This window comes from Plecotus auritus (assembly GCF_963455305.1).
Source record: "Plecotus auritus genome assembly, chromosome: 10".
Taxonomy (NCBI): Eukaryota; Metazoa; Chordata; class Mammalia; order Chiroptera; family Vespertilionidae; genus Plecotus; species Plecotus auritus.
In genome coordinates this window covers 5,527,527-5,535,345 of record NC_137785.1, presented here as the reverse complement: position 1 = coordinate 5,535,345, position 7,819 = coordinate 5,527,527, and the positions used below count along the sequence as shown (strand labels likewise).

Below are 7,819 nucleotides of genomic sequence, written 5' to 3'. Positions count from 1 at the left end.
AACTGGAATTGAACCCGGGACCCTTCAGTCCACAGGCTGGCACTCTATCCATTGAGCCAAATCAGCTGGGGCTAAAAGTTCTCTTTTGTAAAAACTTACTTTTTTATTTCAGTGTGGAAGGGAGAGGGGGAGAGAGGTAGAAACATCAATGATGAGAGTCATCACTCAGCCAACTCCCGCATGCCCCCAGTGGGCATCGAGCCCGCAACCTAGACATTTGGCCCGACTGGGAATTGAAGTCACAAAATCTTGCAGAAACCTGACCTGTCACCCAGATCGGGGCTCTGAGGCCCAGAAAGGAGCCCTTGGCTGGTAGTACACACAGCTGTAGTCCCCAGTGTCACTGCCTGTCACACTGGGAAGGGAGAAGTCTGTCTCCGTTCCTACTGGACCCTGGAGCTTTATGGGTGTTGAGGTTCCTTCCTTCAGTAGAGCAAACGTGAGGTTCGATCACTTGCCTGGGCTTCTTACACTGCAGAGTCAGGTTTTCTCCTGCAGTGACCTCACCTCACCCCTTTGGTGGGCGTGGAGGGAAGGTTTAGGTAATTCTCCTGCAAGAGAAGGAAGCTCAGAAGCTTTGGGCAGAAGCCTTGGGTCCCTGTCAGGCTTGTTGTCCCGGCAGGTTCCCAGGGAGTGTGGGAAGTGACAGACACCTGACCTCACCCTCTTTCTGCTCCGACTCCAGGAAGGAGATGTCCCCCCTACAAGCCCTGGATGAAGGCAGGGTCCTCAGCTCTGTTCCTGTCCTTCCCCATCTCACCTCCCCGTCTACACTGGAGGTGAGACCCCTGCTCCACTCTCATTCTCTGGATCCCCCCTCATCCCTGTCCCAGGGAGATGGTGTGTCAATCTGAGCACCCGTCCTCACCTGTCACCAGTAGGAGAAGGACATCACTGGGCGGTGACCTTCTGGTGGGGCTCCCTTTTCTTTAGTACTCACAGGTGTACTCTCTAGCGCTCCTGGTGTTTAGGTCAGGGAGGTGAAACTCTGCCAGGCCCCCTGGGGAATCAGGAGATGGCAAGGACTCCAAAGGAGCATTGTTCTTTCTGAGAGCAAACTTGACCTCATGGATAGGAGTGGAGCATCGCAGTGTCACATGACTATTGGCAGGAAGCACCGAGCTGGGCCAGGCACGGATGGAGGGCCTGGGAAGTGACCCTGGAAGGAAGCAGAGTCCAGGCCGGACTTGATTTACTCACCTGCTCTTCTGAAGAAAGAGAAGGGTGAGGGGAATTTGGAGTGAAGGAGAAGGAAGGCTTTACTTCAGAAACACTCACCATTTCTTCTTAGGTCTAGGCCAGCACACAGCCCTGCAAAGGAACCGCCCATGAGACAGAAGCTCCTGCTTGGAGCCCCTTTCGTCTTCTGGTGAGCCTGCATCTTTTTTTTAAATATATTTTAAATATATAAGCCGGGGTGCTTGTAATTTTTAAGAGAGTTTATAGAAGATTATGTACTTCATACCGGGGGGGCACAAGATGTCACTGTGAGCAGCTGTAAGGCCAGGACTCAGTGCTGTTCACCATATCCCTATGTCTCACAGCTCCTGGCACATAGTAGGGCCCAACAAATGCACATTGACTCACTGATGAGATGCCGCAGTTTGAACACATTATAGCTACTTTACAAGGGTGTGAAAAGATGCGGGCATGGCTCAGTGGTTGAGCATCGACTTATGAATCAGGAGGTCACAGTTCACTTCCCGGTCAGGGCACATGCTCGGGTTGTGGGCTTGATCCTCATTGGGAGTGTGCAGGAGGCAGCCAGTCAACGATTCTGTCTCACCACTGATGTTTCTATCTCTATCTCTCCCTTCCTCTCTGAAATCAATAAAAATGTATTTTAAAAAGTAAATAAAAGAGAACAGAATCTTACCTTTTGTGACAGCAAGGATCGACCTGGAGAGTATTATGCTAAGTGAAATAAGACAGAAAGACAAATGCCATATGATTTCACTTATATGTGGAATCTAATAAACAAAAGAAACTAATGAATAAAATAGAAACAGGCTCATAGATACAGAGGACAGACTGGCAGCTGTCAGAAGGGAGGGGGATAGAAAAGGGTTAAGGAAAAACAAAAAAGCACACCTCATAGACGCAATAGTATGGTGATTGCCAGAGGGAAGGAGGTGGGAGGCAGCAGGACAAGGTAAAGGCAGGATAAATGATGAACGAAGGGAAGGAGGCTTGACTTGGGGTGGTAAACTCACAATAGTATATACAGTCAAGGACACATACTTCGGTTGCAGGTTCAATCCCCAGTGCTGGTCAGGACCTGTGTGGGAGGCAACCAATCGATGTTTCTGCCTCTCTTCCTTCCCTCCCTCCCTTCTACTCTCTCTAAAAATCAATGGGAAAAATACCCTTGGGTGAGGATTGTATATATATATATATATATATATATATATATATATACACACACACACACACACACACACACACACACACACACCCCAGAGGCCCGATGCACGGGAATCGTGCACTGGTCGGGGGTGTGCCCCGCGGGATTGGCCCGCTGTGGGAGTGCCTCTCATCCTGGTCAGCCAAGCGGCTATGGACCCGCCCTCTGAGTGGCTACTCCCTGGTCCGGCATCTTCCTTGGAGCTGGAGCACTCACCTCTCCAGGGGACCCAATCAGGGCTGGGCCCAGGGACGACAGCACTGAGAGGCGGCAGACTAGGCCTCAGTCCCGCGGTGGCCACAAACCCGCCTCCCAGCCTCCGGGGTCTGCTCTGCGAGCCCGGCTGCGGCACTCCTGCGCAGTCTGCGGGCATCTGGAGGAGGCGGCAGGGAGCGAGGAGGCGACCATTGCAGCCTGGGTTCCTGCCCGTCGGCCCAGGGGTTTGCAACGGGAACAGCCGCTCATCTCAGTCAGCCGAGCGGTGCTCCCACTGTGGTAGCACACTGACCACCAGGGGGCAGTTCCTGCGTTGAGTGTCTGCCCCCTGGTGGTCACTGTGCATCATAGCGACTGGTCGACCGGTTGTTCTGGTCATTCTGCTGTTTGGTCGCTGGGCTTTTATTAGATAGGATATCTATATATCCCTGAAACATATACACTGAGTGGCCAGATTATTATGATCTCTGAACACGTAATTGGCCACTCAGTGTCTATCCTATATAATAAAAGGCTAATGTGCAAATTGTCCCCTCAACCAGGAGTTCGACCAGCAGGCAGGCCAGCCAACCGCCCATGTCCCCTCCCCCTGGCCAGGCTGGCCAGACCCCACCCATGCACGAATTCATGCACTGGGCCTCTAATACACACACACACACACACACACACACACACACACACACACACACACACAGCGTGGCCAGATTATTATGCGTTCAGAGATCATGATAATCTGGCCACTCAGTGTTTCTCAAGTAGATATTTCGCTCTCTCCCTTTCCCTTTCTCTCTCTCTAAAATTAACAAAAGCAGCCCTAGCTGGTTTGGCTCAGTGGATAGGGCATCAGCCTGCAGACTGAAGGGACCCAGGTTCAATTCTGTCCAAGAGCACATACCCAGGTTGCAGGCTTGATCCCCAGTAGGGGGTGTGAGGAGGCAGCCGATCAATGATTCTCTCTCATCATTGATGTTTCTCTCTCTCTCTCTCCCTCTCCCTTCCTCTCTAAAATCAATAAAGAAATATATTTTTAAAATAAAAATTAATAAAAACATTTGAAAAAAAACGTTATGCACATGAAATTAGCCAGACACAAAAAGACAAATATTGTATGATTACACTTATGCAAAGTACCTAGGACAGGCAAATTCATAGAGACAAAGTAGAACAGAGGTTGGGAAGAAAGAGAAAATGGGTTATTGGATAATGAGTACTGAGTTGATATTTGATACAATGAGAAAGTTTTGGGTGATGATGGTTGTACAACACTCTGAATGTTTTTATACATTTAAAGTTTTATTTATTGGTTTCTAGACAGAGAGAGGAAGGGAGAGATAGAAACATGTATCTGTTCTACTGATTTATGCATTCATTGGTTGATTCTTTTTTAAAACTATATTGTTATTGATTTCAGAGAGAAGAAAGGAGAGGGAGAGAGAAACATCAATGATGACAGAGAATCATTGATTGGCCACCTCATGCATGCCCCACACCAGGCATCGAGCCTGTAATACGGGCACATGCCCTGACCAGGAATCGAATCCTGACCTCGAGGTTCATGGGTCAATGCTCAACCACTGAGCCACACCAACCAGGCCCTTGGTTGATTCTTGTATGTGCCCTGACCAGGAATCAAACCCACTAACTTTGTGTTTTGGGACGACAACCAACCAGTGAATGCATAAGTAGAACAACAGGTTGATATTTCTCTCTCTCTCCTCTCTCAAAATCAATTGTAAAAATATCTGAATGTATTTAATGCCATTGAACTATACACTCACAAATAGTTAAAAGGATAAATATTATGTGCATATATCTTACCACAGTAAAAAAAAAAAAAAAGCATAATACAAGTGTTTAAAGTATTGAAAGAAATTTCTTTTTTACAGTCAGTGAGTCCACAGAGAATGGGAAAAGGTAAAGAGTTGAGAGACACCTGTGAGCACCTTAACTGCCTAGAACAGCCGTGGGCAAACTACGGCCTGCGGGCCGGATCTGGCTGTTCTATCCGGTTCTCTTGCTCTCCCCTCCGCTCCTTTACTTTGAATTTATATTAGTTCACACAAACACTCCATCCATGCTTTTGTTCCGGCCCTCCGGTCCAGTTTAAGAACCCATTGTGGCCCTCGAGTCAAAAAGTTTGCCCACCCCTGGTATAGACACAAAATGGAATATTACTCAGCCGTGCAAAGGAACGAAATTTTCATCCAGAGAAGATTTCTGGAAGGAATTGCTAGTGGAATCAGTGCCTAACCAAGTAAACCTAAAAATACCATTTCCCGAGCACGGGCTGTGCGCCTCAGTGTGTGTCATGCATGCTTGAGCCTCTCCGTGAAGCTGACCCTGAGAGATGCGGAAACGCTTCAATACTGACGTGTGTCCCCAAGGCCCCCAGGTGTGTGTGCAGCGGCCAAGTCTCCAGGCCACGTGCCTCGTTCACCCCCTCCCCAGAAGACAAGCCTCTGATGTAAGGGCTGCTCTGGAGCAGCCTACGGGCTTGGGACCTGAAAATTGTGGCAACGGGAGAAAGCCAAGTGCAGAGGACCACACCAGGGCGAGTTCTGCTCTCCTGATCTTTGCGGCTGTCAAGCTCTGTTGGTTTCTGAAAATACTCGTGTTGAGTTACATCCTAGCCCCATAGCTGGGGGCATTGCGGCCTTTCTCATCTTTCCCTCCTCAGGCTTTTTCTAACCCCAAGTCCTCGCAAACACTCCCAGGATGCATCTGTACCAAGGACCTTCATGTATGTGTTTCCCATCGGGTACCACCATGACTGGGAGGAAAGGTTTGGGGAGCTGGGCAGTTCGGGGTTGGAACTCCGCTTCCCTGCATACCATGAGTGTGTGCTGATTCAGTCTGCAAGCTCCCATTGGGTTCTTCACCCGCGGAAGGGGCCTAGTTTTCTCGCAGGGTTTTTGTGGGGGTGGTGGTGTTGGATCACAGTGGTGTTTCCCACACGTGGAATGCAGCCATTGCTGTTGTGTGTTGGTTCCGGGGGAAAGGGAGAAGGATCAGAGCAGGCGTGATTTTTTAAAATATATTTTTATTGATTTCAGAGAGGAAGGGGGAGGGAGAGAGAGATAGAAACATCAATGATGGGAGAGAATCATTGATTGTCTGCCTCTTGCACACCCCTATTGGGGATCAAGCCCACAACCGAGGCATGTGCCCTTGACCAGAATCAAACCCGGGACCCTTCAGTCTTCAGGCTGACGCTCTATCCACTGAGTCAAACCAGCTAGGGCGAGCATGCGTGATTTTATCAAACGTCACATGACTGACCACTGACCAGTGCCTTCGATTTTATCAACAGGAAAGTCTATTCAAAGCTAGCCTCTGATGCCTCTCCATCATGACTAACTGCCTTTATACCAAAGAAATAGTAGGTTTCAGGCTCAGAAGCTTGACAAGCAACAGTGTATAGTTGAAATATTGTTGCCTTGGCCAGTATTTCTCAATGGTTGGAACCTCCGCCTACACACCGAAGGGTCGAGGGTTCAATTCCCAGTCACGGGCACGTAGCTGGGTTGCAGAATTGATCCCCAGCCCCTGTCGTGGGGCACATGAAGGAGGCAACCAATCTGTGTGTTTCTCTCACATCGATGTTCCTCTCAATCTCTCTCCCTCCCTCCCTTCCATTCTGAAAATCAATGGAAACAATATCCTCGGATGATTAACAAAAAATATGTATCGTAACATTGTTTCTTTGTCATTGTATTGACTTCATAGTTACCTTCTATTTGACACCAGGTGTTTATTCATGCTACTGATATAAAGTTTCTATCTTAAACGTTTTCATTTAAACAAAATATCTGAGTCAATAAGAAAACCATGAGACATTCAGCAAAAATCATAAAGTTGGAGCAAATCTGATTGCGATTTAGAAAGCACAGGTTTAGGGGTAGTGTGTGTGTCTTGGCAAGATTTTTTACAAAATATATGTTTATTGATTTCAGAGAAGAGAGGGAGAGAGAGATAAAAACATCAATGATGAGAGAGAATCAATGATCGGCTGTCTCCTGTATGCCCCCTACTGGGGATCGAGCCCGCAATCCGGGCATGTGCCCTTGACCGGAATCGAACCTGGGACCCTTCAGTCCACAGGCCAACGCTCTATCCATTGAGCCAAACCAGCTAGGGCTTGGCAAGATTTTTAATACATCACATGCACTCAGTAAACCACAGTTGATGTTATAATCTCTCTTTCCACCCCCGATTCAAACCTCTCACCAATTATATTATTCTCTATGGCCCCATGCCCCAACCCGCCCCGCTAGACTTACTGAGACGGAGGAGAGGAAGCAGTTTATGAATCATAGTGTCACATCAGCTTGTCCTGGAGTCCTGCACCGTCCACAGAAGCATGAAAAGCTGGGATGGTCACAGATCACCCCTGAGTGCAGAGTGTGGGCAGTTATGACCTTTCTTTGACTTCTCACTTTCCTCCTCCACAGCCAGTTTCTGGAAGCGTGTTGTGCCATCGATTGCAACGTGTCCCTCCCAGCTGATCTTCAAGAACTTCTCTGTCTCCGTCAGATTTCAGGCACCAAGCAGGCAATCTCCCAGATGCCTAAGACTGGAGCCTGCAGAGTTCTATGGAGGAGATAACCCTACTAACTGGTTTGGCTCAGTGGATAGAGCATAGGCCTGCGGACTGAAAGGTCCCAGGTTCAATTCCGGTCAAGGGCATGTACCTTGGTTGCGGGCACATCTCCAGTGGGGAGTGTGCAGGAGGCAGCTGATCGATGTTTCTCCCTCATCGATGTTTCTAACTCTTCTACCCATCTCCCTTCTTCTCTGTAAAAAATCAGTAAATTTAAAAATAAAAAAAAAGAATTCTGTGGAGGAGATGAAGGTACTTTGCTCAAAAATTGTGGAAATCCTGGGCAAACCTTCAGGTTGCTGGACATTGTGCACAGGCTCAGAACTAAGGTCTTGGGCCAGATTGTTCTCACTAACTGGCAGGCAGGTTCCGTTGCTACAGAAGACTTTCAGAACCCCCTGGCAATGCAGTGAGTCTACGGGGCAGTGCAGGTAAAGGATACACCCAACAGCGACCTATACGGCATAAGCGGGGGATAGCCCTGGCCGGTGTGTGGCTCAATTGGGCATCATTCCATGCACTGAAAGGTTGCTGGCTCAATTCCTGGTCAGGGCACTGCCCAGGTTCTGGGCTTGATCCCCAGTAGGGGGTGCGCAGGA

General features: G+C 48.6%; 1 long non-coding RNA gene across 1 annotated transcript; it reads left to right on the top strand.

Moving 5' to 3' along the window:
* Positions 1–702: 702 nt before the first annotated feature.
* LOC308235863 lies at positions 703–7,222 on the top strand. Its single transcript, XR_013959220.1, has 3 exons — positions 703–779; positions 1,292–1,369; positions 7,072–7,222. It is a non-coding gene; the product is annotated as an uncharacterized lncRNA (long non-coding RNA).
* The last annotated feature ends 597 nt before the right edge of the window (positions 7,223–7,819 follow it).